Raw genomic sequence first — 23,823 nt, forward strand, 5'->3', positions numbered from 1 at the left:
CGTTTCATAATCTATGTAGTCAAGTCATTGTGCTGTATACCTTAAACTCAGAGAGTGCTGTGGGTCGATTATATCTCAATAAAACTGGAAAAAAAGAATTTTGTTCACATTTCTATTGCAGTATCTGCCATTCTCTGATGTGTTGAATTCCTAAATCATTTAGTATTTTAAATTAAAATTAAGGTAGGTTCTTCAGCAAGTTATACTTTCAGAAAACAGAAAGGACCTTATGCAAACTTATTATTCTAAATGCATTGAGGATAATTATTCTTAAAGTTGGTACACATATATACCAGTTAGAATTTGTCTCAATTGTAAGGTAAATGTAATCACAGTCATAGAAACAAAGAGTGAGGATTTTTTTCCCCTCACATAATGGTAGTAATTCATTAATTAGTGTCCAAACAGCCCTTTCAGAATCTATTTCACTCCTTTGGGCTTCAGAGTCAGAAATATTTGTGGTGAGATAATCCATTTTCCCACTTTAGGATTGGATGACTGTGCGTAAGCTGCCCTGTGTTTTTGGTGGTCAGCTGCCCACATTGGGTCCCCGGGGCCCTTAGGATAATCCCTAGAGTTACAGTAAGCCATGGAGCACAGTGCTTGTCCTGTGGCAGGAGCTCAGTCCTGGTGCTGGTTGATAAGGTTTTGGGGAGGTGGGGATATTTATGATTATGACTGTTCCCCAAAACGTTCTTCTTTCCCCAAATTTCAAAGTGTATGCCCTTTGCTGTTCTGGTTTATTTCTATTTCTGGTCTACTTCACATTTTCAGGTTCTTTTCCCTGATCTCTCTTTTCTGATTCTGAGGAAAAGTCATTGTATATTGTGTCAGAGAAAGGAGCTATCCAGATGCTAAGATGAGGACCTGACTCCCTAGCAGAGGTGGTAAAATATCCACTCAGAGTAGAACCACAGGAATGTAAGTACAGGAATGGAAATCTGCAGGTCCTGGCACAGCATCTGTGAAGAGCTCACTCCCTGCCTTGCCTCAAGCCCTCTTCTGATAACAGCATCCACCAAGAGTTCATCCTGCAAGTTATAAAGGCTTCTGCTCTATGCAACCTGCCACACTGATGGTAGTATTTTCGGCCAGAGACGGCCTTGAGCCAAGCTCACCATGTGCATGCCATCCCAAGGGACTGACTAGCAGACAGAGGAGTCTCATCTGGCCAGAGGTGGGTAGCAACATACTCAGAAACTGCCAGATACTGACTCAGAGTAGTCTCTCACAAAACAGGCTTCTACTGAGTAACCAAATGGGACACTGGGAAAATCTCTAATTTAAAAAATTCTTGAGCTAATAAATGAAGAAGGAGTGAGAGACTGGCAATATAACTCTTTTGCAACCTCAAATAAATTAATAGATTTACCCATTATAGAGCAATGGCCATTAACATTACGATAAAAGAAATAACTAGAAACTAAATGCCTCTTGATGGAAGAAGACAACACCATCAGTAAAGTACTCCTGCCAAAAATAAATCGCCAAAGCTGACTATCATCAAGCCTCCTTATCCAAACACGAATTTATGAAAATACAGATGGCAGAGATACATATTCAAATAAACTTTGGAGATGTAATCAGCACAATGCAAACCATGAGAAACTCGAGGTAAAATAACATAGTGATGGGCTATAAAGAATTTCTATTTATACAAAGCCTCCTACCCACCTCTTGTCAGAGCACAGAGCACCCAGAATAACTGGAGGCCCAAGGACCCTGGCAGGGCCACCTCATCTCTGGGTGTGCATCTTGCTCACGTCACCTGAAGCAACCTCCAGGTCTATTCCTCGAGGGGTGGATGGACCTGACTGGTACACAGCTGGGGAGAATTCTCCCCCAGTCTGCAGGCTCTGGGGCCATCAGTTTGAGAGGGCAGGTCCTCCCTTCTGCAACAGGCTAGTCCTGGCCCAGAGCTCCCTCTCAGCATGGAGAGTGAGGCTTGGCCCTCCCCCTGAACACAGTGACAGACATCTCCCCAGAGGTGGAGATGACACAATTCCTCCCCCAGCACAGTCCCACCTCTTGCCTTCTCTGCTTTACTAGAAGGTTCATGAAGACCTCGCCTCCAGGTTGATCTCAGAATCCTCCTTGATTTGGGGAAAGGAAGACTACCAACCACAAGGCGGTGATGAAGCATCGCTCCTGCTTCCAGGAGATGGTAAAAGAGCTTGGCCACAAGGTGGGGAGAAGGATATTACTGCTGATCCTCTAGGATGCAGATAACAAGCCTCCTGCCTAGCCCATCCGGTTCTCCCTGGTTCCTCAACTCAGAAAGGGATCAGACTTGAAGTTGTGGGTTGAGATGCTGGGACCTGAGTATCTGCGCTTTGAGGCAAAGTTCACCAAGACCCTAGGGGATGGATCGCTGAGCCACCTGAGGTTCCAGGGCAGGTATGACAGCCAGGGCAAGTCCTGTGAGTGACATCAGGCTCCTGGCACAGGTCCAGACCCCCAGACCCCCCACCCCCAAGCACTGATGGGTCCTGGTGGTGTGGGCAGAGCTTCACAGTGACTCCTCACACATAAGAAGGACAAGGAGACTTTTTCCTTTAAGTTTCACTTTCAGTCTAGATCGTGACTGACTTTTACTGTGACCAATCATGAGGAGGAGGCTGAGGTAGGAGGGAGTGCGATGTGGGCAGGACAGGAGGACCAGGGCCCCCTGCTCAAGTCCCAGACCTTGCAGATGGTATGTGGCTGAATGACGATGCCAGACCAGGGCGTCCTCGGGGACATGTTCAATCTGCCTAGATGGTGAGAACTGCCTCTCCCCAAAGGAGGATTTGCAGACGTGATCGGTGGTACAAACCGGGGCTCTGAGGATCAAGCGCAGCTGGGAGAGCTTCAGAATGGTGGAGACCACAAGGGCATACCTGATGGGTCACTGTACCAAGTGGCTTCTGAGACCCCTGGAGCACAGCAAACAGATGCTCCTGTGAACAAGTACCGGGAGCTATGGGACACACAGGACCTCCCTGAGGCTGGAATTAGGTTCCTGGAGGTGTCCCTAAAGGAGGGAAGAGGAGACCCAAGCACCCTCCTCCTCCTCAGCATTTCCTCTGAGGAGTTGGGGATTCTGCCCAGGCTACTGAGACTATCCTGAGGGTGGGAGTGGAAAGAGGACAGAGGGAAGGATTGTAATGACATCCATAGAAAAGGAGAGCAGGTCCCTTTGGCCATGATGATGAATGAGACCACTGCTCTGTTATAAAGCACTAGGGTTAGAGAGGAGCATGCCAACAGCATCCCACCCTGAGGCATAGGAACGGGAAGAAAAGGCATGAGAACTCACCACAGCCCCAGGGGAGATGAGAGTGGGGCAAATCTCATGAAAGAGAACAGCCATGGGGTGACCTTGGTCAAAGACTTCAGGTATCATCACAAGTCTGGGAACCATCCCAGGCCGTCCGTGGAGATGAATTTTAGCTCTCCACAAACTCTTGTGTTGAGAGCTACCTGTCAATCGGTCAATGAATGAGCTACTTTGATTCATAAGAAACTCTGATCCTGAAATACGTCAGCTCAGAAGAATTTAATCCCAAGTTCTCCGCTTATCTCCAGAGCGTTGTAAGTATCAGGCAGCTTCTTTTCAGCTACACATCCCAGCGAATGAAGGGGGAGACTCCATGAAATGCATCCTTGCTGGGCACCCAGACCCAACCACATGGACAAGGCCAGCAGTCATGGTCATGGTCATGACAGAGGGGGACTCCTGTCTGAGGCCACCCCAAGCTATATGACACTGCATTTTGTTCAATCACTATGGGATTCTGACTTCAACGCGTTCTGCTGGGTTCCCACAGACATTCTCTTAGCCCTTTGCCTCCTAAGATGAGCACATACATGGAATATCTGAAGCCTCAGTTTGACTTAGACTGAGTAGGATTACCGCGCAAACAGGACATCAGTGGAGCGAACCTAATTGCATCAGTCCATCTAAACGTAGTTCCTGCTCCTTACAGCAGGTAAAAATCAAACATTTGTTGAATTTTGCCTTCCAATGATAGGAAGAGCTACTATCAATCAAAAAGTGACAGAAGTCTGAGGACTTTTCCACCTCAGTAGCCTTGAGGCAAGTTCCCAACCACTGCTTCTTAACACTCAAAGATCACAGGCATCATGACACCGCACCTATTAAATGAACATCTTTCAGGATGAAACTCTTTCCCCTCTGCTCCAAGGGAGACTTCTGCCCTCTCCCGGGGCACCTTAGGACCTTTGCTTTACCACCTAAGCAAGTGTGTCTCCCTCATTACATGACCCCACTCACAGTATCCCCAGGGCACTCACACTTGGATGAGTGGCCACTTCTTTGGTAAGAGACCTGCAAAACTCAGAATCCTCCTGGCTGACTGCACAGAACACGCCTGTTTAAGCCCTCCTAAAACTCCTCTTCAAAGTTCTTCTCAGCTTCCCCTTCGGAATATACTGATTATTTGGTCTAGTTTTGGAAGTTAGTTGTGATGGAGTTTACACTGAGTTCGGGCTGCATTTCCAAGCAAAGTGACCGTGAAGAGACCCTGCCTGGGTCTCCAGGTACATGTACAGGGTCTGAAGGACTCTATCCCCCACCACCAGTGGCAGAGCTCTTCTGCACCCACATTCCAGTGGAAACCCACAAGGTGAGGAATCAGAGAGGTGGGCTATGGCATTTCTTTTCCCCATGTTGCAGGAATCCCAGTTATTTCCCCCTACTCTTTAATATACTTAAATCTAGACGATCATCAAGTGTGCTGTGAGGTCTCAGTTTGATGAGTAAGGAAAGGCAGGATCTCCAGATTCCCTGGCAGAGAGCAGCAGAGGGGTCAGGGCCACCTCCAGATCCTGAGAAACGAGATGACAGTCTCCTGTGTCATGGCTTCTTGCCAAGATCCTTGGAGCCGGAATGGTGCCCAGCTCACTGTCCTCCAGGGCCCTAAGCTCCTTGACTCCTCGAATTGTCAAGGAAGGTAGATGAGGAGGGGACAACTGAATTTCTGAGCTGCTCTGGCCTGGGCTCAGATCACCCAGGAGGTTGCAGGGTGTGGGACCCTGGAAACCCTGGAAACTCAGGATGAGGCTGTTTCCTACAGGGGCGGCACAGGCTCCAGCCCTTCACTCTCTATGGCCCAGTAACCAGAAAACCCTTTCCAAACACAAACCCACAGATGTCCCCTAGGCCAGCCCTTTCCACGTCCCTCCCTTCCCTGGCTCCTTCCCCTCCTCTCCTCTTGGCCTAGACCCCTCATGTCCTTATTTCCTCTTTCTCTTCATTTCTCCAGGAGCATCCACTCCTTCTTGGTCCTTAGTCCCAGGGGCTCCTCCCTGAGATCCCAGGTTCAGAGACTCCCTGGACTGATTCCCAGGAGGAGGGACCTCCAGCCCCACAAGCAGAAGCAGGAACAAGTGACAGGGACTCAGGAGTCCAAGGTCCCATTCAGGCACAGTGACAGACCATGTACTGGAGCATCCTGTATGTTTGTGGGGCTCACTGAGAACCTGGGAAGCAGCTCTAATGGCCTGGAGACCTCTTTCTTGCCGGAGGCCGTAATCCCTGGTCTCTCAATGGGGAGGACACATCTATGTCAGTGTAGATTTTGGGAAACACTTCAGAATTCGAATTTGACTCAGACAGGGGCGCCCCCTTGTGTGCAGAGCCGTGTCCTGCTGCAGGGAGCCCAGGGAGACAGTGGACGTGCTGCCTGAGTAGCTAAAGGGGACCTGGGGTCTTTAGTCTCAGCCCTGTGGCCACACGGGGGTGCCACTGCTCTGCTCTCAGATATTCACTGAACATTGTGGGGGAGAGTGTTGGGGGTGTGTGTGTGTGTGTGTGTGTGTGTGTGTGTGTGTGTGTATGTGTGGACTGGGCTGTGATCTGAGCCCTCCAGATGGCTGACCCTGAGGCTGGACATCCAGGAGGGGATGCAGATGCTTCTGAGCAGCCCAGGACTCCTCAGGGGTCGCGCTCAGGGTCTGGCTGGGATTGCAGGAGGGGAGCTCTCAGGAGCCCTTGCGCCTTCTCTGAGTTGAAAACTCTGAGGTTTTCTCTTCTCCACCTCGTCTCCTCCAGTCCATTGACGGCACCACCAGGATAACTGAAAAGTAGAAGATTTTCCCCATTCTCTAGTTCTCTCAGTGCTCTCTCTTGATGTGACCACAATAACAGCATTTCTATAACTTTTTCTCAGGAAGGAAACAATTGGGAACATGCTCATCGCTGGCAGGGACCTGGGTGCCTGGTGCCTGTGGAGAGGAGACTTTCTACTTTCTCCAAACCCTTTGGAATCTTTGAATTTCCTTCTGTGTGCCTGGGTGACCTTTTCAAAGTATAATTTACACTAAGCATCCTTTTTAGCTGCTGGACGCTTTCCAGTTAATGTCCGGTTCACTCAGATGTGGCCGTGTGATGAGCCCAGACACAAGCCCTCCACTGTGTGCTCCCTCCAGCACGCCCAGGGTGTTCACACCTCAGAGCTTTCACTGCTGTTTCCCGGCCCGAAAACGTGTCTCCCAGGCAGCACTTCCCTCCCTGACATTCTCTCCAAATGTCCTCACTGAGAGGCCCTCCCTGCACCCCGCTGCACGTGGCACCTTCAGCCTCCCCCCACCCCTGCCCCGCTTTGCCTTTGTTCACACGCGGTTCACTAACACACATTTTACATGTAATTATTTAATTGCTTATTGTCTGTCCTCTAGAATAGGAGCTTCATGAAGACAAGGATGGGGATTTGATTGTTCACAGCTGTACTTCCACTGTCCTGGAAGTGCCTGGTCGTTGATTTTAAATCTTTTCTTGAGGGACTTAGTGAACGAATATTACACACGCAAAATGACTCACTCACGCACTGACACACGTTCACACATACACACTATTGAATTCTGCTTTTATCTCAACATTATGTTGTGTTCATTTCCCATGTCATTAAGTATTCTATTTTTAAATGTTTTCCATATTATTGGGAAAATTTTCAAATATATAGGAAGTTTGAAAGAGTGGTGCAATGATTACTTTAGATTCAAAAGTTTTAACATTTTGCCATATTTGCTTCATGTGTATAATACATTATTTGTATAGTTTTCCCCAAATCACTTGAAAGTCACTTGCAAGCATTACAGTGCACATCCCTAAATATTTCAGCATTCATCTCTGAAAGATAAGAACACTTTCCTCCAAAGCATAATATTACTATCACATTGAGGAAAATAATTATAATTCATAAATATTGTCAAATTTCAACGTCATATAAAATTATCTTAATTATCCCCCTATGAGGATGTCATGTGAAAACTGTAATTTCATATCAGTGTTTTTGAAAGTATCATCTCTTATTTTGAAGTGATTTTTGAAGTCTATATAATATTCCACAGTGTGGATGTGCACTTTGGCACAATTGGGATGAGCATTACAGCTCCCCAGGCCTCCTGCCCCGTCATCAAGGCAGAAGAGAGTCCCTGGGCCAGAGGAAGCACCTGGTGCCCCAGAAGTTTCTCCTCAAGTAGGTGCCAGGCAGACCTGAGACCTGACGTGAGCGCACTCCCACCCCACAAGCGTCAAGAGTGAACCCATGGACTTCATTTAATACTCCTCTTCCCCCAGGGACTGCACCCCATAGTCAGGGGGCAGAGAAAGTGTCCACAGACTGGAACTAAGACCCAATCACACCAAACTTCCTCACCTCCATTGACAGAGCCCAGGTAAGAGCCCCAAACCCCTGCTCCTGCCTACTTCATCTCTCACAGACTCACCACTATTATCTGCCTTGAATCCACCAGGACTAATCTCATTATGTTCTTTCTCTTCTTTGTGTCAGTCACCCCTGGTCCCCTAAATATCCTGCACTCTCATCTCCACAAGGCTCTGCACACCCTTATTCTGTCTCCTCTCACATGCCCTCCCCAAATCCTGAAACCTTTCAACTGTGCCCCCTGCAGTTCTCAGCCCATGATCAGCAAAATCTCCAAACTACTCCCTCAGGAGGTTCCCTTCATGCCGCAGCTCAGACAAAAATCTAGGTCTCCCTGAGGACAGGGCTCCCTCTGAAGCGCTCTCCCACAGAGTGTTTCCTCTCCTACAGAACTTTTACCTCTGGACCTGGAGGTGGGTGGGGTCCTTTCTCCTCATTTCCCCTCTCAGACCTTGGTTCCTCCCTCTTTCCCAAACATCTTCCGATGTGAATCTTCTGTCATCAGATTAGAGCCTGCCTGCCCCTCCTTGAAGATATTCCCTATGGACCCCCAGGCCATTCCCCTCATTCCTCCACTGTTTTAGCTCCTGGCTCACCAACACGCTCTCTAGCAGTGTTATCACCTTGATCCTGGGTGATTTCAACATAAGCACATGTGGTAGATAGAGAATGGACCCCAAAGGTTTTCATGCTCTAATCCTTGGAACCTGTGAGTAGGTTGTCTTACATGGTAAAAGAGGCTTTCCTGCTATACTTAAGGTAAAGGACTTTAAAATACAGAGCTTATCCTGGATTATCTGGGTTGGCTAATCAAATCACATAAATCCTTAAAACCAAAAAATTTTCTCCGGTTGGAGTCAGAGAGATGCAGCAGAAGGGAAATCAGAGAAAGTCCAACATGGGAAGGATTGTTACTACTGCTGGCTGTGAGATGCTGACGGCCACAAGTGAGACCTCAAAGGCCTGTAGGAGCTGAAGGTGGTTCCAGTTGACAGCCAGCAAAGAAATGAAGACCTCAGTGCTACATGTGCAACAATCTGAATTCAGACAAGAACCTGAATGAGCTTGGAAATGGATTCTTCCAGAGCCCCCAGCAAGGAACGTGGCCCTGCCAGCACCTTTATCTTAGCCCAGTGAGATTATGTCAGACTTGTTTCCTACATAACCATGAGATAGTAAATGGGCATTGATGAGGATTTTTAGACTGCTTAATTTTAAAACAGTTTATGATGAGGATTTTTAGGCTGGTTAGTTTTAAAACTACAGATGAGATTCAGGCTCCAAGGAGTGGAATTTGTTTGCCCCTTTGTTGGGAAACATTTACATTTCTAAGGGAAACCTCTATCTGTGAAGATGTCTCCCTCTCTGTGCCAGGAAGAAGGGGGAATGGTCTTATCTCTAGAAGCTCTTAATGGGGAAGGCAAGAACTTAAGTTGGTTGCTGTCTGGCAATCTCATGTAACTGGTTTAGGATGGTGGCGTCTAACCTTTCTAACCTTTACTTAATCCGATTTGATTCTTGTCTAAAAGTCATGGGATCACCCAATGACCAGACCCCACCCGCACTGATACCATTTTAACTTTTTTTCATGTTCTTTCCTTTGTCTTGTAAAGAGATGAATCATATACCTATGCCTTATAAAATTAGCCCTAACCCTCAACTCGGGGCAGCAGCAGGAGCTCTGACTGCCCGTGGGTCCTGTCCCCACGCACCAGCTCTGCCTGCCCATGGGTCCTGTCCCCATGCCAGCGGGGGCAGCAGAAGCGGCGGCAGCAGAAGCTCTGACTGCCCATGGGTCCTGTCCCCATGCTATTCTATACTATTCTCTAAATAAAAGAGCACTACTGCCAGATCTTGAGAGTCTAAGAAATCTTTCTTTCGACTCCTCGGCTCACCGACCCCGCATCAGGCATTGTTTAAAGCCACTAGGTCTGTGGGAATCTTTATGGCCCCCATAGAAACCCACACAGCAGAGAGGATGCTCTCACTCCCTGGCCCCTCAGTTCCCTGAATTCCTCTCCTCCAGGACCTTCTACTTTGCTCTCCCTGGGCCCCCACTCCCTTGTACCCCTAGACCTTGTCATTGCCAATAACCCAGCCCTTCCATGGTCTCCGCTTCAGCTTCCCACTCTCTGACCTCCACCTCTCCTACTCGTCTCCTTGCAGGGTGGCCAAATCTTAGGAGACACTGATACTATTATTTTGCTATATATTGTAAGATCAGTAAAACTTTGATTGCAAATGTGCCTGTTTTCCGGGACTGGAGTCCACCCTGTTGTATTTCAATTCTGACAATCCTTCGACTACACTTGCGTTTGCAGACCGTTGATCCTACCATCTTTCAGTTTCCCTCATCCATGACGTCCTGTCCTCCCTCCTTACTCATTGTAAAGTCTGTAGAAGATCATTTGAATCCCTCCCTTGCTTCTCACTTGCTTTGTCACACTTGATTGACCAAACCACACAGCTGGTGATTCTACCTCTGCCTACCCTGCACCTGCCCCCACGCAGCTACGGGAGGCTGGAGGACAACACAGCCACACTGACTGCTCTCACTTTAATGTTTTGACCCAACCCACAAGGGGAACCCCTGCCATTTCCCAGCAATCATCCCATCTTTGCATGGTCCACTCAGTCTCCTGGTATCCTGGATGATGATTACTCACCTTCTCTCTCTGCTCAAAAATCCAACAGCCTTTCCCCCTTCTTTTTTGTGGGGGGGTGGGGGGGCGGTGAAGAAGATTGGCCCTGACCTAACATCTGTGCCAATTTTCCTCTATGTTGAATGTGAGACCCCGCCACAGCACGGCTTGATGAATGGTGTAGGTCCGCACCCAGGATCCGAACCCACAAAATTCACCTTGGTGATGTAGAGTGCCCACTCGACCGCTATGCCACTGGGCTGGCTCCAGCTCCTTCCCCATTCTTATTAGGCCAATCACATTGCTTCCTGCTTCACTGAGAAAACTGAAAACATTGGAAGACAACTTTTATCGATTCTGACCACCATCTACTCACATACTGGCATCTGCACGCTCATGGTGGGCTTTCTAGTCCTTGCTCATAGCTGAACCATCCACGTTCCAGCCAGAGCTAGTCTCTCTGCTATCCCCCAGACCTCATCCTCTCCCATCTATTTAAAGCGGTTGGTCCCACAATTCTTCGCCTTTTCTCTCCATTATCATTAATTATTTGTTCCCAACTACATCACAGTGGACACCATGAAAATGCACATCCCAGACTCTTAGCTGGAAGAAGCACAATTGATTGATGGCCCAGTTGTGGCAGCCTGAAATCTATTGCCATATTATGCCGGGACCACACTTCCCATGGGCTCCTCCCAGTCAGTGATTGAGAAGAGCAAGAAAACTACTCAGTGTCATTCCTCCTCTGAAGGCTGACTTAGGCTCCAGGGCTCCCTGACACCTTTACTGAACTTTCCTTAAACTGCACTGGGTCAAGGACACTTCCACCCACCTTCCTTCTCTCTCTCCTTCTTTTGGGTTCAGACTTATATCAAGATTTGATGGCTCTCCCAACGTTTTCTTCCTCCCTCTCCATTGTCTTCCACAGGTCTTTCCCCTAATAATATCCTCCCTTGTTTAACATTGTATTAGTGTCTGCTCCTCACAGGACACTAACACAAGTGGTATCAGGAACAGTCCAAGAATACAGGCAAAAAGATAAGCATTGGGGATTAGCTCACCCAATGGCCAAGAGGATGCCATCCAGGTTGGTAGGTGGGGCTCATGGTGGCAGCTGAACTGCTGTAGAGTTTGCTGGTGGTGAGCGCAGAGAATGCCCTGGTTTGAGGGACTGCTAGGGCAATGTGAAGATAAAAGCCTTTGAAAAATAAAGAGAGGGAGGATTGCCTACAAAGACAGTGGAGTTGGCTGGATACTGCTAAACTGTATTGATGGCCTATAGAAGGATAATAAGAATCCAAGGATTGTTACAAAATCATTACTGGCTAGGGGCCGGCCTGGTGGCACAGTGGTTAAGTGCAGCAGATGTTAGCACAAGGCTATTCTTCCTCAAAAAAAGAAAAAAAAAAAATCCCATCTGCAAAGTGCTCCTTGGGCTCCTAGAAGTACATGCTGGCTACTTGTTGCAAAGATATCCATTGTCTCGTAGGAGTTGGACTTCTGCAGCATCTTCTAGCATAGTGGAATTGCTAACCATTACTAGAGAAGGGTGAGACTCCTCTGCATGCACCCAGGGTCCAGAGGGCATCCATCAAGATAAATTTGTTCCAGTTTGCAGAATCTTAGGGTTTCTCCACCTGGTCCCTGACTTTCACACAACAAGCCTGCTTTGCTCACTGCCCAGACATCGCTAGAGTTCTACAGCCCTCACCATGTTGTCTTCAGCTGCCATTCAACTCTATCTGCCCTTCCTGTACATGAGATAAAGGCCTCTCTGTAAGCCACTGCAGAGGCTCTCACATTAGCTAGTAACGCTTTTTTTTTTGGAGGGTGGGGAAGACTAGCTTGGAGCCGCCCCCGAGATTCACATTTTTCTAACTGAAAAGCAATTTCATTAGATAAATACTTTTGAAGATGATGTTGAGTAAGAAAATTGGATTTGGCCAATACTTTGGAAATTCTTTTTTTTTTTTTTTTTTTTAAGATTTTTATTTTTTCCTTTTTCTCCCCAAAGCCCCCCGGTACACAGTTGTGTATTCTTCGTTGTGGGTTCCTCTAGTTGTGGCATGTGGGACGCTGCCTCAGCGTGGTCTGACGAGCAGTGCCATGTCCGCGCCCAGGATTCGAACTGACGAAACACTGGGCCACTGCGCCTGCAGCGGAGCGCGCGAACTTAACCACTCGGCCACGGGGCCAGCCCCACTTTGGAAATTCTTAACAAACTAAATTTGAAACTTCTTAAGGAAAAAAACCAGTTATTATTTTAAAGGCATTACTGTTATGGCACCTATGTCATGGAACTATTTGATCTAGCTACTATGTATTCTCAACTTGCAAAATATCTTCCAAATATTTCTGTATCTCCTTTCTCTGGGGTCAAATTTTTAATATTTACTTATCAAAAGAGAAATTTAAAGCGCTTAATAAAAATAATCAAATAAAAGAGGCATTTGATTTATAAAATCCTGAGACAATATTTAAGTTAATTTTGGTTTTAACGTGTGTGCAAATTCTTTGATACTCCTCCCTTCCAGAAGTGGAGCTCAATTCTCTCCTCCTGGGTGTGGGCTGCACTTCATGACTCACTCCTAACTGACAGAGTAAGGCTGATGGAATGGTGTGTGACTCTGGGTCTAGCACATAAAACACACTGCAGCTTCCATCTTGGTTGCTCTCTCTCTTGGATCACTTGCTTTGGGAGAAGCCTGCTGCCCAGTCATTAGCCACCTTATGGAAAAGTCCACATGGCTAGGAACTGAGCCTCCTGGGACCATCTAGGGAGGAAATAAGGCCCCTTCCAACAGGCATATGAAAGAGCCATGTTTTATGTGAATCTCCCAGCACCAGTCAACCATCAGATGCAGCAGCGCTGGCTGATAACTTGACTGCAACCTTGAGAGAGACCATGAGTCAGAAGCATTCAGGGAAACTTCTCCTGGATTTCTGACTCTGGGAAACCATGGGAGATAATAAACATTTGTTGTTTTTAACTGTAAAGATTTACGTAATTTCTTACACAGCCATACACGTACACGACGAATAGAGAGTCCGCAGAAGAGAATGAATTCTTGCACTTTAATTTTGATTTGCTCTAAATTAACTGTGAGATATTAAACATATCATTTGGCTTTAAGATATAAGAAGAACGTCCATGGCTAAGTGGACAGAATGAATGTTATTAACATTCACAAATCTATTTATTTGAAGTTCAGTTTCCAAGTGTGATCGAATTAAACAGAAAAGGAAGAACCAGGCCACGCTAGGCTGATTCTACGATGGCCTGCAATAACCAACTGCTGGTTATTCCCCTTCTCCCAGTCATTTAATCAAACACTAATCCGGTGCTACTGTGAAGGGGTTTCACACATGTAATTAAGGCACGTTTCAGGTGAATTTAAACAGGGGGATTATCCCGGGTCATCCTGACCTAATCAGGTGAATCCTTAATAGGACTATGTTCTACCTGAGAAAACAGATCGGAAGAGTGAGAGAGATTCACTGTGAGGGGGGGGCTTGACAATGGAGGGGGCCACATGGCAAGAAATGCTGGCAGCCACAGGAGCTGGGAGCAGCATCCCATTGACATCGAGCAAGGAAATGGGGACCTCAGTCGCACAACTACAAGAAACAGAATTCTGCCAACAGCTCTGTATGAGCTTGGAGGAGGACATGGAGCTCCGATTGCAAACACAGCCTGTTGAAATGCTGAGCGGAGAAGCCCTCCACACCACGCGTGCACGTCTGAACTACAAAACTGTGAGCATATAGACGGGTGTCATTTTAAGCCACAGTATTTGTGGTTTTATGCAGCAGTAGGAAACTAATACACAGGCTCACCTGTGCAACAACGGATAAGCACAAAAGCTATTACTCCACGAGAATGAATCTATGAATTGTCATGCACACTAGTTGCATGAAATAAAATCTTTTCTAATTTTTGTTTTCGTATTTTTCATTTTGAGATTTTACGTGATGCAATTAACCTTTAATACAATCAGATTTGTTATTCATTCATTCAACAATTAATTCAGTGCTCACACTATGTACCAGGCATGGCTCTACATGCTGGGAACACAGCTTTAACCAAAACAGCTCAAAGCCCCTGGGCTCACGTGCCTTACTTTCTAGAGGCTTCCCAAGAGTGAGATAGAGCCATTGGAGCATTCTGAGGGAAGAAATGACAACACCTGTCTCACACAAGCAAGATCATTGACTCCTGTGGGGAGAATAGTCCATTGGTGGCCGGTGAGTGAGGGAGTGGTGCTGGTGCCACAACTCAGGTGTGTGAGGGTGGTGGAGACTAAGGGGAGAAGAGGGCCTGAGGGGTGAGAGGGACAGAGAGAAGGGCTGGAGGAGCAGGGGTGAGGAGAAGAAGCAGAGGGAAAGAATTCTATAGCAGTGGAATTCTCAGATTTAAATCCACTGGTAGAGACAGTTTTACAGGGCTTAGCAGGATATTCTTTGCATCTAGTATTGACTACATTCTGGGGAGCTCCCTAAAAGTCAATTGCCTCCCTATGCTAATTCAGTTAAAGCAAATAATGCCAAGTGCCCAAAGAAAAAACATGCACATCCCTTAGGTGTTAATTCACAAACACAGGCGATGCACGAGCATTGGTGAAGGGCATTCTGACTGCACTGAAACCTGCAACTTTGAAGTGATTAGAGTTTGTACAGTCTGGCTGAAATGTACTGTATTCATGACACTTTCTTATTTTCTGTATTCTTGATGTTGTGGCATTTGTGGATGTGATAACTGGGGAGAGTCTGCCCCTCCCAGGGCTAGGCAACTCTCAGAGACAGTAAAGGGTGTGCCCAGGAACATGCCTTTCCTTTGCACTAAGCAATCCAGAGCCCATATTCTGAACCACCTCTTCTATCAGATTCTTACACTCCAGGAGTCAATATTCCTCTGCCCTGATTACCTAGAGCCAGGTACCAGTCAGCTAGAGACCACCCCTACAACCCAGAGCCCACCAAAGACATTATTCAAACCAGTCAATTCTAAGACGTTTCCCCAGCCCCACCTTGCCCTTTTCAAGCAAGACATGATAGGGGCTCGGAGCCATGCTTTCTTCTTCTCCTTCTGCCTCTTGCCCACCTTGGTGCTTCCCCATGTGGCCCCATGTGGTGCACCCTGCGCCTCCTCTCAGGAAATGTAAGAAATAGAAAACCTTCTTTCAATGGCATTAGCCTCTGCCAACGTGACTCAGTCACCTTTATAAATTAAGGGCCAGGTACAGCTCACACACAGTAACAAATAGTGCCTCCCTGTGCTTCCACTGTACTGAGGATATGTGGGGACTCACACAGGCAAACCCAGGGCTATGGAATGAAGATCCTTTGAAAATACAAGAACCTGGAGTCACGGTTTGAAAAGTGAAAATGATGAGCTTTGTTTGGTTATTGCAGGGCTGTTTAGACACGTTTACATGTGAAGGGTAAAATCACTACTTTTACAGATAAGCTCCTGATCACTCAGGGGTTATCAAGATTGTGCTACCCACTGTAGTTTATAAACAAAAAGGAAACTGGTCTCTATGGGAATCTCTATGTGGTGCCCCAGGCACAACTGCCCCAGCTTTAAAGAGGAAACCACTGTTTCTTCACCCACTTTCCCAAGGCCAGCTCACTCTCTGCAACATATTCCCTGAGGGCGAGTTTTCTTCTAGAAAAGTCCAGGGGGAGGGTTAAGGAGTAGGAGTCCAGCTCAGGTAGGGGGAATCCAGGAAAAGGAGAGGAGGAAAAAGGGTTGAGCCCAGCCTGGGGGTCTCTCCCTGGTTTCCTCAGACAGCCCCTGGGCCAGGACTCAGGGAAACAGTGTGACAAAGAGCCCTCATGCAGGAGGAGGTTGCTGAGCATGGCTCTCAGGGTCTCAGACCCCAAGGATGGTGTGTTGGTTGGGGAAGCCAAGAACTGGGGAGTCCCCTTGATGTGGATTAAGGCTGCCCCAGGGAGAGAAGCCCAGGGCATCCTCACCTACATGCCGATCTATACGACCAGATTCGTGTCTAAAGTTATATGACCGCACAATAACCAGACCCCATCTGCACTGAAATCATTTAATGACTTTTTACCCTTCTCCACAGAGTTTCACTTCTCTCTCACAACTGTGTCTGGTCCCTCTTCCTGGACACACGTGATGCTGCCCAGGGTCTCAGTCCCACTGGTTTCCACGGAAGTCCTTCAGCTTCACTGCAGTTCCTGGTTATAAAGTCCTCACCCACTAGCCCAACTCTGTCCCCAGACCCTCACGGTCTGGGTCAGGCGACCCCAAACCTTCCTCTAGCTGTTCTCCCGTACCCTGGCCCTCAGGGAAACCTGGGCCGTGAGTGCGGCGTTGGGAAGACATGGCCAAATGGCCTCACAGGGGAAAGCGTGAGGGGACAGCCCGCAGGCTCCCCTCCCCACCCTTCCTGTTGAAGGCACATCTCCACCCTCCGAAAGCAAGCCTCCCCACAACCTTGTCCCGGCCCCGTGCTGACCCCTTCCCCGTCCTTTCTCAGCCTCCTGCCCACTCCTCTCACCCACTTGAGTCTCCCGCCGCCCCTTCTCCATCTCACAAGCCTCTCGCCCCCAGTCCACTCCTGGCCCCATCAACCCCGGACATGGAGACCCGGGAGTTGAGCCAGGTCTCAGCCCCTCCCCGCCCCCAGGCTACCACTCCAGGAGGTATTTCTACACCGCCCTGTCCCGGCCGGGCCGCGGGGAGCCCCGCTTCATCGCCTTCGGCTACGTGGACGACACGCAGTTCGTGCGGTTCGACAGCGACGCCGCGAGTCCGAGGATGGAGCCGCGGGCGCCGTGGGTGGGGCAGGAGGAGCCGAGTATTGGCACCGTAAAATGCGCATCTATAAGGACACCGCACAGAGCTTCCGTGGGAGTCTGAACACCCTGCGCGGCTACTACACCCAAAGCAAGGCTGGTGAGCGAGGGTCCCGGGGTCCAGGGCGCGACTTCCATCCCCCAGGGTCACCCGGAGGTACGCCATCAGGGCCCTCGATCCGGGAAGAGCCCGCGGAGATTCGCTTGGGTTTTGGGATTGTTTTCGAGTTTTGCTGAAAAGGCACTGACCAGTCACAGCCCATAGGTCTCTGGAGGGAGCGGGGCTAAGTGGACCAGCTAACTGTGTGGGCGGGGCCAGAGTCTCACACCCTCCGGTGGCTTTGCGGATGCGCCCTGGGACAGGACAGGCGCCGCCCCCGCAGTACAGTCAGTTCGCCTGTGAGGGCGCTGACTACCTCGCCCTGAAAGAGGACCTGCCCTCCTGGACCGCGGCCCACAAGGCGGCTCAGATCTCCTGGCACAAGTGGGAGGCGGCCGGTGAGGCAGAGGGCCTCAGGAACTACCTGGAGGGCACGTGCGTGGAGTGGCTCCTCAGATACATGGAGAACGGGAAGGAGACGCTGCAGCGCGGGGGTACCAGAGGCCGAGGATGCCTTCCTGATCTCTGCTCGGGCTGAAGGTAGTGTCTGCCTAGTAGGGGACGAAAATGGGATCTAAGCTGGAATACTGTCCCTGCCATGGGTGGGGAGAGTGAGGAATACACCCAGGTGTTCAGATTGGCTACCAGAGCCCGACTAGCCCAGAGTGCCTCCTTCTCTGTAGAGGATTAAAGGATGCAGTGCCTCTGGGGAGGGAGGAGGAAGCCGTCCCTGAAACAACTGATCAGTGGTTCCCTTTGACTCTGGCAACAGCTCTGGGAAGCACGGGGGACCTTATCTCTCAGGCCTTGTCCTCTATCCCACACCCAATATGTTTAGGGTCTGACTCTAGCTTTTGTAGTCGCTTGTCCTCTACCCAGGTCATGACCTTAATCACTTTTGTCCCTTTCAGAAACCTGCCTCCTACCCTAGGATGCCTCTCTTTGATTCTAGAAATTTCCAAAGAATACAGACTATCCCAGCTTCCTGTTTTCAGGTTGGTGTGTGGATTTTGTGCTCCCTTCCCCACCCAGATTGTCCTGTCCATTCTCAGGATGTTCACATGAGCGCTGCTTCAGTGGCCCAAGACAGATGTAAAGTTCCTGAATTTTCTGATCCTTCTCCTCAGACCCCTCAAAGACACATGTGACCCACCACCCCATCTCTGACCATGAAGTCACTCTAAGGTGCTGGGTGCTGGACTTCCACCCTTGGGAGATCACCCTGACCTGGCAGCGTGATGGGGAGGACCTGACCCAGGACACCGAGCTTGTGGAGACCGGGCCTGCAGGGGACGGGACCTTCCAGAAGTGGGCAGCTGTGGTGGTGCCTTCTGGAGAGGAGCAGAGATACACGTGCCATGTGCAGCACGAGGGGCTGCCCTAGTCAGTCACCCTGAGATGGGGTAAGAAGGGGGATGTGGGCTCAGAGCCTCTTCTCAGGGAAATCAGGAGCCCTTCTGGAGACCATCAGCAGGGTCAGGGCTGAGGCCCAAGGGTCAGGGCCCTCACTTTCCCTTCTCTTCCCTTCCCTTCTGTCAGCACCACCTCCGCAGTCTATCATCCCCATTGTGGCCATCATTGCTGGCCTGATTCCCCTTGTGGTCACTGGAACTGTGATCTGAAGAAAGAAGCGTTCAGGTATGGAAGGGGTGGGGTCAGTATTTTTGTCCCACTGGTGGGTTTTAGGCCCAGGCAACAGTTTGTCCTGCCTCCTTAATGGGAAATCCCATTCACAGCCACATGTGCTTTCCTGGTCTGGGCTCCTATGTGCTAACACTTACTCTTTAGTAAAGCACATGTGAAAATGAAGCACAAATTTATCACTTTGATGCATCTGGTCAAGGGGACGTGATTCCCAGGAGTACAGGTCAGAGGTGAGGGTCACTGTTGAGGACAGACCTCCAGGCGGGCAGTTGGTCCAGTCCCCACACATGTACTGTCCTCATGTTTCCTAATCCTGCCCTAAGTCCGTAGTCACAGTTCTGGAAATTTCCCTAGAGTCCAGGACTAGGAGGTTCCTTTAGAAACTCTTCTCTGTTTTCTCACAGGATGTTTTCTTCCCACAGGTAGAAATGGAGGGAACCACACTCAGGCTGCAAGTATGTATGGAGTGGCGGGATGTGATCCCTGAGACCCTTGGAATAGTGTAGATGGGAGCCCATGGCGGGAGCTCCCCCACCCCACAGTTCCTTCTTTAGTCTCCTGTCCTGTAGACTCTGACCACGTCTGGTTTTGTTCTACTGCAGGCGACAGTGCCCAGGGCTCTGATGTGTCTCTCACTGCAGGTGAGATGCTAGAAGCCTGAAGAGGGAGAGAGGTTGGGGCAGAAGGAGCAGAACTGGGTTATGGGGAGTTTTTGAGACATTTTGAGCATGCAGTGGGCTGTTCAGAATGTCACCGCTTACAGCGACTGACGTGAATTTGTTCATAATTATTTCTTCCATAGTGTGAGACAGCTGCCTTGTGGGGAACTGAGTGATGCAAGATTTGTTCATGTCCCATCTCCCATTGTGACTTCAAGAACCTCTGACTTCTCTTTCTGCAAAGGGCATCTGAATGTGTCTGCATTTCTATTAGTAAAATGTGAGGCTGTGGGGTGACTGGTCTCCCCCAGGACCCCTCCCCACACTGACCTGTTTTTTCCCTGATCAGCTTTCTTGTTCCAGCAGGCGGAGCTGGGTTTTCTCCATCCCTGTCTTAACTTCTTGATGCACTGAGCTGCAACTTCTTCCTTACTGAAAATAAGAATCTGGATGTCAATATTTGTATTTAAATTCTTGCTGTGAGTAATTGATGGGTCAGTGAAAGGAAAAGATTTCTAAAATTTGAGAGAAGGAATAAATGGAAGCACTGAAACCTTCCAGAATCTGCATGTTTGCTGAGTCTGTTGCAGGTGGGGACGGGAGAAAGCTCTGAGCAGCAGAGTGTAGATAGGACCTTTGCCCAGTTGGTGCCCAGCGTGTCATGAACTTTACTGTGGTCAGTCCTCAGCTGGGTCATCTTCACTGCTCCTTTGTCCTTGTCCATTCAGTAGAAACTTGTGCCACCAGGCCCGGTGATCACAGGGACTGGGACATCGCCCCTAGCTTGTCTCCAGGACCGTGGGCATTGAGGGCTCAGCCTCCATCTTTTGGTTGTTTATTGGTTATTTCTTTGTTTCTATAGAGGATTATGTCTGTTCTTGTTGATCCTGCCTCCCCTTCATTCACTGGGTGCTGAGCCTATAAACTGGTTCAAGTCTGGGAATTGACTGAGGGGCCATGACTCTATTTTTGATTCAATTAGACTTCTGTTCACTGGACCTAAAATCTTCTGCTTCTACACATCAATGAAGGATTTAGTTGGCTTCCTATATTTCAGTTCTAGGAACACCATGCTCAACTAGGCAACACCATAGGTCTCCTTAGGTCAGACTGTTCTGATTGCTGCTTTGACTCTGCTGTCCATTCTGATAACTACACTCTCCTTACGTTTGGCAGTTGAGTGTGCCAACGGGCCCCTGCAACACTAGGATCCAATTACTTGCATCGCATTTAGGTTTCCCATTTCAGTGGCTGCAGTTATCAGTGTAAGGCCTGGCCTAAAGAGAAGAGAGATCCCAGGACTCTTTAAGGATGCTAGGGCTCCCCTTGCAAAATTATTTCTCACTGTTTATTATGAAAGCTGTGTCATCCAGACCCCCCCAGGGTGAGTGGGTAGGTCTTAAATGACAAATCCACTCTAACATTCCAATCTCCCTAAGTCTTTGAATCCTTCCTCTACAGTAAACCAAGGCAGGTCCAACATTTCTAGCTCACTCACTGTGAGCCAAGTTTTGGTCCACGTTTCAGCCAACCAACCAAAGAAACTACTCAAGCCCTTTCTGAGGGGAGCTGCAACATTAAGTGCAGGATCTGGGCTAAGTGGGCTCATAACAGAAAATTTAGCCTCATTCAACTTTATCTTCTTCCACCATTGTCCTACGCCCTTAATATCCATTCCCACACATATTCCCCAGATTTTTATCCGTATAAATTGGGAAAAATCGAACTGATATATGTGCATCACCATTAAAAATAATGATCCTGAATGCATTACAATCAGAAATTTCCATAAAGTTATTTCTTTTTGGATGAAAAGACATTTTTCTGAAAGTGTAACCTGCTAAAGTATTTAGCTTCGTTCTAATTAAAAATATCACACAGGTTTAGGAACTCAACAAATCAGTTAAGAGACAATGTAATAGATAATCTAAGAGAAATATGATCAATGTTTTTGTGCATGGGTTTCAGAAAAGAGGACATTTACACGGCAAATAAATTCATGAAAAATGGCTCAACATTTTTAATCAGAGGGGAAATTCAAACGACACCATGATGTGGTATCACTGTATACCTCCCAGAATGGCTAAAATGAAAAAGTCAGACAAAGTCAATTGTTGGCAAGAATTTGGACTAATTCGATCTCTTAGATATTGCTAGTGGGAGAGTAAATTGATTCAAATACTTAAAAAACTTCTTTAGTGGTACCTACTAAAGGCAAACATTAGCTCACCCTATGACCCAGCATTCCCACTCCTAGGTATGTACCCAAGAGACCTGTACACGTATGTGTGCCAAATACATGAAAAAATTATCCATAGCAGCACAATTTGTAAAATCTGAATATAACACAAATGCCCATGAAAAGTAGAGGACGGGAAGTATGGTCTAGTCATACAATGGAACACCGTATAAACATGACGGTGAATAAACTAAACACACACAGCAATGAGGATGAGGCCCCATGACATATTGTTGGGTGAGAGAGCCAGAACAGAGGGACATCCACTGTACAATTCCATTCTATCAAAAACTGACCCAACTCATCTATGGTATTAAAAATCAAGAGAATGATGCCTTTGGGGAAGAGGGTTAGTGTATGACTGAATAGGATTCAAGGGGGTTTCCTGAGATGCTGGAAATGTTTCTTGATGTGGTTGTTGCTTATCCCAATGTTTATTTTGTGAAAATCCACTGCACACTTATGATTTGTCCACCTGTCTCTATGGGTGTGGCCCTTCATAAAAATATACTTTTCTGGATTTTTCTTTAAGATTTTATTGTTCCTTTTTCTCCCCAAAGCCTCCCGGTACATAGTTGTATGTTTTTAGTTATGGGTCCTTCTAGTTGTGGCATGTGGGAAGCCCCTCAGCATGGCTTGATGAGTGGTACCATGTCCACATCCAAGATTTGAACCGGCGAAACCCTGGGCCGCCGCAGTGGAGCGTGCGAACTTAACCACTCTGCCACCGGGCCGGCTCCTGACTTTTCTGGATTTTTGAAACAATTTTTTCTAAGCTGACATTGACTTCTTGCTGAAAGCCCTTAGAAATGCTAAACTGAAAAATCACTGCAATTTTAAAAAGTCCAAGGGAATACGTGCCTCTGATTCAGATATAAACAGGAGAATCGAAAGCAAAAGTAGTAAGCCTAGGAGCTGACACCTGAACAGCTTTGAGAATGGTTATCAAGTCAGGAACTGGGTATCAAAACCCAAACAGGCCCCTGGGAGGTGGAGAGTGTGAAAGATTCCCCTAAGCAGTGCATGAAGGAGTCATGGACAGTGGCTAATGTGTTGGTTGGCTGGTTAGGAACTTGAGAAAAATAAAGGTGGAAAATTGAGAGATGGAGGAGAAATGTTTTCACAGACCTTTTGCCTAGGGCTGGGTGGGTGAAGCTATTGATGTGCATGTGGTACAGCAGAGGGTATCCAGGTGGTAGGGGCTGCTTGTAATCGAGCGGGGGAGGTGACTTGATGGAGAGTGTCACTCAGCCTCTCCCCAAGACAACAGGGCTTGCTCAGGGAGTCCTGTGCAAAGTGGCCGTGATGACTGGGATGGAGACTGCAGGTGCACAGTACTGTGGCTCTCCACTTACCAAGGCTGATCAGGCACCTGCCACTGCTGATCGCCTAGCCTGCTGAGACCACATGTTTCTTTCAAAAGACAAATAAAGAGGCCGGCCCAATGGCCGAGTGGTTAAGTTTGCCCGCTTTGCTTTGGCGGCCAAGGTTTCGCCAGTTCAGATCCTGGGCGCAGACGTAGCACCGCTCATCAGGCCATGCTGAGGTGGCGTCAACCAGAGGCACTCACAACTATAATACTCAACTATGTACTGGGAGGCTTTGGGGAGAAGAAGGGAAAAAAAAAAAGATTAGCAACAGATGTTGCCAATCTTTAAAAGGTGCCAATCTTTAAAAAAAGAAAAAGAGAAATAAAATATTCAAAATTAATTAAGAAGAAAACAGAGTTATCTGAGATAAATGTGTCATTGCAGATATGGGGAGAGTTCAACAGTCTTAAACCTGTGAAGAAATTTACGGCACTGGAAAAGACTTTCCGCAAGTAGAGAAGTTAAAGCAGTTGTAAAAGTTCTGCTTCACTTCAGACATATCCAGAATGTTTTGCAGGTAAGTTCTACCAAACCTTCAAGGCGGCTTCCTGATCTTATATCAAATATTCAAGGAAATGGAGAAATAATGGGAAAGTCAAACACCTGATTTGATTAGACATGAGTAACATTGATCCTAAAACCAGTTAGGGAACAATAAGGAAAAAAACACT

General features: G+C 47.9%; 1 pseudogene; it reads left to right on the forward strand.

Moving 5' to 3' along the window:
* The first annotated feature begins 2,308 nt into the window (after nt 1-2,308).
* LOC138919386 (patr class I histocompatibility antigen, B-1 alpha chain-like) lies at nt 2,309-19,848 on the forward strand (annotated as a pseudogene).
* The last annotated feature ends 3,975 nt before the right edge of the window (nt 19,849-23,823 follow it).

Source organism: Equus caballus, chromosome 20 (genome assembly GCF_041296265.1).
Source record: "Equus caballus isolate H_3958 breed thoroughbred chromosome 20, TB-T2T, whole genome shotgun sequence".
NCBI classification, from domain to species: Eukaryota; Metazoa; Chordata; class Mammalia; order Perissodactyla; family Equidae; genus Equus; species Equus caballus.